The sequence below is a fragment of the Heptranchias perlo genome, chromosome 35, assembly GCF_035084215.1.
Source record: "Heptranchias perlo isolate sHepPer1 chromosome 35, sHepPer1.hap1, whole genome shotgun sequence".
Lineage (NCBI taxonomy): Eukaryota > Metazoa > Chordata > Chondrichthyes > Hexanchiformes > Hexanchidae > Heptranchias > Heptranchias perlo.
In genome coordinates this window covers 2,718,619-2,724,545 of record NC_090359.1, presented here as the reverse complement: position 1 = coordinate 2,724,545, position 5,927 = coordinate 2,718,619, and the positions used below count along the sequence as shown (strand labels likewise).

Below are 5,927 nucleotides of genomic sequence, written 5' to 3'. Positions count from 1 at the left end.
GCCTCCTGCAGTCAATGATGCAGCGCCATGGCGATGCTGATAAAGGAGCCCAGTATCTTTGAAGGGAGGGGGCCGCTTGTTTTGATGAACGGGTTCCATGGTGTAATGGTAAGCACTCTGGACTTCAAATCTAGCGATCCTAGTTCAAATCACGGTGAAACCTCAACTTTTGTCCCATTCGTTTATAACATTTTGGGAAATCAAGACAAGGCACCACGAATCCCATCCCTGTTCCTGGGCAGTTCCCAGCCTCACTCAATGAGGCTCGAGCTCCTGGTATAAATTTGGCCTTTTGTTAAAGGCAAATCGTATTGAACGAACTTGGTAGAGTTTTTGATGAGGTAATGGAGAGGGTTGATGAGGGCAATGCGATTGATGTGGTGTATATAAACTTTCAAAAGGCATTTGATAAAGTGCCTTATGATAGCCTTGTCATCAAGGTTGATAGCCATAGAATAAAAGGAGCAGTAGCAACATGGATACAAAATTGCCTCAGTCACAGGAACCAGAGAGGAGTGATGAATGGTTGTTTTTCGGATTGGAGGGAGGTGTACAGTAATGTTCCCCATAGGTCGGTACTCGCACCACTGCCCTTTTTGATGTTTATTAATGACTTGGACTTGGGTGTACAGGGTACAATTTCCAAATTTGCAGATGACACAAACCTTGGAAGGACAGTGAACAGTTAGTCGGGTAGTGATCGACTTCAAGAGGATATGGAAATTTCACGCAGAAAAATGCAAGGTCATACATCTCGGTAGGAAGAACGAGGAGAAGCAATATAAATTAGAGGGCTCAATTCGAAAAGGGGTAAAGGAACAGAGAGATCTGGGGTAGATGTGCACAAATCGTTGAATGCAGCGAGACAGGTTGAGAATGCGGTTCAAAAAGCATTTGACAGTAGCTGTGTGATTGGCTAAGCATCTCTACTTGTCAGAGGGGAAAGTGGGGAAGCTGAAAGGTTGGATGTGAAAGGGCCAAAGTGGCAGTTTGGGATTGACCAGTGCTTGCCGTTTTGCTGATGGCAGAGGTTTGCAAGTCGCCTCCTGCAGTAACTGATGCAGCGCCATTGCGATGCTGATAAAGGAGCCCAGTATCTTTGAAGGGAGGGGGGTCGCTTGTTTTAATGAATGGGTTCCATGGTGTAATGGTGCGCACTCTGGACTTTGAATCCAGCGATCCGAGTTCAAATGTCGGTGGAACCTCAACTTTTGTCCCTTTCGTTTGGAACTTTTGGGGAAACAAATAAAAGGCACCTGGAATCCCATCCCTGTTCGTGGGAAGTTCGCAGCCTCAATCAATGAGGCTCGAGCTCCTTGAATAAATTTGGACTTTTGTAAAACGCAAATCGAATTGAACTAACTTGATAGAGTTTTTGATGAGGTAACGGAGAGGGTTGCTGAGGGCAATGCGATTAATGTGGTGTATGTCAACTTTCAAAAGGTGATTGATAAAGTGCCTGATAATAGCCTTGTCATCAAGATTGATACCCGTAGAGTAAAAGGAGCTGTAGCAACATGGATACAAAATTGCCTCAGTAACAGGAACCAGAGAGGAGAGATGAACAGTTGTTTTTGGGATTGGAGGGAGGTGTACAGTAATGTTCCCCACAGGTCGTTGCTCGCACCACTGCCCTTTTTGATATTTATCAATGACTTGGACTTGGGTGTGCAGGGCACAATTTCCAAATTTGCAGATTACACAAACCTTGGAAGTATAGTGAACAGTGAGGAGGATAGTCATAGACTTCATGAGGATATAGAAATTTAACGCAGAGAAATGCAACGTGATACATCTCTGCAGGAAGAACGAGGAGAAGCAATATAAATAAGAAGGCTCAATTCGAAAAGGGGTACAGGAACAGAGAGATCTGGGGTAGATGTGCACAAATCGTTGAATGTAGCGAGGCAAGTTGAGAATGCGGTTCAAAAAGCATACGAGATCCTGGGCTTTATAAATAGAGGCATAGAGCACTAAATCACGGAATTCATGATGAACCTTGATCAAACATTAGTTCGACCACAACTGGAGTATTGTGTCCAGATCTGGGCACCGCACTTTAGGAAAAATGTGAAGGCAAAGAGAGGGTGCAGAAAAGATGAACGAGAATGATTCCAGGGATGAGGGACTTTAGTTACGTGGATAGACTGGAGAAGCTGGGGTTCTTTTTCTTGGAACAGAGAAGATTGAGAGGAGATTTGATAGAGCTATTTAAACTCATGATGGGTATTGACAGAATAAATGGAGACAAACTGTTCCTATTGGCGGAAAGGTCAAGAACCAGAGGACATAGATTTAAGGTGACTGGCAAAAGAACCAAAGGTGACTTGAGGAAAATCCTTTTTTACACAGTGAGTGGTTAGGAAATGCAATGCACTGCCAGGGGTCGTGGTGGAGGCGTATTCAATCGTGGCTTTGAAGAGGGAACTGTATAAATACTTCAAAGGAAAACATGCCGAGGGCTACGGGGATAGGGCGAGGGAGTGGGATTGGCTGGATTGCTTTTGCATAGAGCTGGCAGGACACGATGGGCGGAACGGCTTACTTCCATGCTGTAACCTTTCTATGAGTCTATAAGCTCAGCCTGTCTTTTGCTTTCCTAAATCTTCAGAAGACAAAGTTGCATTATGTGCAACGCTGCGCTTCACTGCACCAAAAAATGGTGTTTGCTGAATTTTTCTTTGCAATCTGCATTCAGCAGGCAAAATGTGGAAATTCAAAGCACTGTCTCTTGAAATGCAGGCATTGCTTGGATCTTGTCCTCGCCCAAAGTTTACATTTAGTTTTACGCCAATCTTCATGCATCAGTGCCTTGCAATATTTATTCACAGATTATCCGGCAAGACTGCAATTGGAGCTGCGCTGAGCAGATTGAAAGAGAAGCAGTGACGAGAGAAGCGATATGTTTGACTAAAAGCTGTGTGATTGGCTGAGCATCGATACTAAGCAGAAGGAAAAGGGTGGAAGCTGAAGGAAGAGATGAGAAAGGGCCGAGTCAAAGTGGCAGTTTGGAATTGTCCAGTTCATGCAGTTTTGCTGATGGGAGAGGGTTCGAAACAGCCTCGAGAAGTCAGTGATGCAGCGATGTGGCCGTGCTGAGAAAAGAGCCAAATGTATTTGGATGGAGGGTACGATTTTTGTTAACGAATGGATTACATGGTGTAATGGTGAGCACTCTATATTCTAAATCTAACGATCCGAGTTCGAATCTCGGTGGAACCTGATTTGTTCATGTCCCATTCGTGTGCAACTGCAGGGCGATAAATCGAAATGCAGCTGGAGTCCACTCCCTGCTGGTGGGAAGTTGCTGCCTCAATCAATGAGGTTCCAGTTGCTTCTTTCGGTTTCAGTTCATAAACTCAACCGGACTTTTGCTTTCCCAAATCAGCAGAAGAGAAAGTTGTATTTTGTTTCATGCTGAGTTTCACTGCACCAAAGAATGGTGTTTGCTGAACTTTTCTTTGTAATCTGCATTCAGCAGTCAAGCATGTAGAAATTAAATGTACTGTTTCTTGAAAGGCAGGCATCGCTTGGATCGTGTCCTCGTACAAAGGTTACATTTTGTTTTACGCCAATCTTCATGCATCAGTGCCTTGCTATGTTTATTCACAGATTATCCGGCAAGAATGCAATCGGAGCTGCGCTGAGCAGATTGAAAGAGAAGCAGTGACGAGGGAAGCGATAGGTTTGACGAATAGCTGTGTGATTGGCTGAGCATCGATACCCAGCAGAAGGAAAAGGGTGGAAGTTGAAGGAAGAGATGAGAAAGGGCCGAGTCAAAGTGGCAGTCTGGAATTGTCCAGTTCTTGCAGTTTTGCTGATGGGAGAGGGTTGGCAACAGCCTCGAGAAGTCAGTGATGCAGCGATGTTGCCGTGCTGAGAAAAGAGCGAAATGTATTTGGATGGAGGGTGCGGTCTTTATTAACGAATGGGTTCCATGGTGTAATGGTGAGCACTCTAGACTCTGAATCTAGCGATCCGAGTTCGAATCTCGGTTGAACCTGATATGTTTTTGTCCCATTCATTTGCAACTGCAGGGCAAAAAAACAAAATGCAGCTGGAATCCACTCCCTACTGGTGGGAAGTTGCTGCCTCAATCAATGAGGTTCCAGTTGCTTCTTTCGGTTTCAGTTCATCAGCAAAACCGGACTTCCCAAATCAGCAGAAGAGAAAGTTGTATTTTGTTTAATGCTGAGTTTCACTGCACCAAAGAATGGTGTTTGCAGAACTTTTCTTTGTAATCTGCATTCAGCAATCAAGCTTGTAGAAATTCAAAGCATTGTTTCTTGAAAGGCAGGCATTGATTGGATCATGTCCTCGGGCAATGTTGACATTTTCATTGCAAGATTTTGCAGTTTTGATGATGGGAGAGGTTTGTCGGTAGCCTCGAGGTGTCAGTGATGTGGCATTATGGCAGCGCTAATAAAACAGCCAAGTGTCTTTGACTGGTGGGTGCCAGCTGAAGTAGTCAGTTGGTTTACACAGTGCAATAGTAAGCATTCTGGACTTGGATTCCAGCGATCTAAATTCAAGTCTCGATTAACGTTCGAATTTTGTCCTATTCGTTTGCAAATTGAGGGCAAACAACTAAAAATCACTTGGAATCTAATTCCTGTTGGTGGGGAGTTCGCAGCCTTAATCAGTGAGGATCGAGCTCTTTTCTTTTCACCCCGAACTTCATGCATCAGTGCCTTGCAATTTTTATGCACTGGTTGTCCAACAAGATGAGCTGCGCTGAGGAGTGTGAAACAGAAGCATCAACGAGGGAAGCGATGGATTTGACAGCAGCCGTGTGATTGGCTAAGCATCTCTACTTATCAGAGGGGAAAGTGGGGAAGCTGAAAGTGTGGATGAGAAAGGTCAAAAGTGGCAGTTTGGAATTGACCAGTGCTTGCAGTTTTGCTGATGGCAGACGTTTGCCAGCAGCCTCGTGCAGTCAATGATGCAGCGCCATGGCGATGCTGATAAAGGAGCCCAGTATCTTTGAAGGGAGGGAGGCCCGCCTTTTTCAACGAATGGGTTCCATGGTGTAATGGTGAGCACTCTGGACTTTGAATCTAGCGATCCGAATTCAAATCTCGGTGGAACCTCAGCTTTTGACCCTTTCGTTTATAACTTTTGGGGAAACAAATAAAAGGCACCTGGAATCCCATCCCTGTTCATGGGAAGTTCGCAGCCTCAATCAATGAGGCTCGAGCTCCTTGTCTTAATTTGGCCTTTTGTTAAAGCCAAATCGTATTGAACTAACTTGATGGAGTTTTTGATGAGGTAACGGAGAGGGTTGCTGATGGCAATGCGATTGATGTGGTGTCTGTCAACTTTTAAAAGGCGTTTGATAAAGTGCCTTATGATAGCCTTGTCATCAAGATTGATACCCATAGAATAAAAGGAGCAGTAGCAACATGGATGCAAAATTGCCTCAGTAACTGGAACCAGAGAGGAGTGATGAACGGTTGTTTTTGTTATTGGAGGGAGGTGCACAGTAATATTCCACAGAGGTCTGTGCTCGCACCACTGCCCTTTTTGATATTTATTAATGACTTGGACTTGGGTGTACAGGGCACAATTTCCAAATTTGCAGATTACACAAACCTTGGAAGTGTCGTGAACAGTGAGGAGGATAGTGATAGACTTCAAGAGGATATCGAAATTTAACGCAGAAAAATGCAAGGTGATACAACTCGGTGGTAAGAACGAGGAGAAGCAATATAAATAAGAGTGCTCAATTCGAAAAGGGGTAAAGGAATTGAGAGATCTGGGGTAGATGTGCACAAATCGTTGAATGCAGCGAGACAGGTCGAGAATGCGGTTCATAAAGCATACGAGATCCTGGGCTTTATAAATAGAGGCATAGAGCAGCAAAGCACGGAATTCATGATGAACCTTTATAAAACATTAGTTCGACCACAACTGGAGTATTGTGTCCA

The 5,927-nt window shown here is 44.4% G+C and overlaps 3 non-coding genes across 3 annotated transcripts; all 3 read left to right on the top strand.

The window, feature by feature from the left end:
* The first annotated feature begins 1,133 nt into the window (after positions 1-1,133).
* trnaq-uug (transfer RNA glutamine (anticodon UUG)) lies at positions 1,134-1,205 on the top strand. Its single transcript has one exon. It is a non-coding gene; the product is annotated as a tRNA-Gln (tRNA).
* Positions 1,206-3,931: 2,726 nt separating this feature from the next.
* trnaq-cug (transfer RNA glutamine (anticodon CUG)) lies at positions 3,932-4,003 on the top strand. Its single transcript has one exon. It is a non-coding gene; the product is annotated as a tRNA-Gln (tRNA).
* Positions 4,004-5,018: 1,015 nt separating this feature from the next.
* Positions 5,019-5,090, top strand: trnaq-uug (transfer RNA glutamine (anticodon UUG)). Its single transcript has one exon. It is a non-coding gene; the product is annotated as a tRNA-Gln (tRNA).
* The last annotated feature ends 837 nt before the right edge of the window (positions 5,091-5,927 follow it).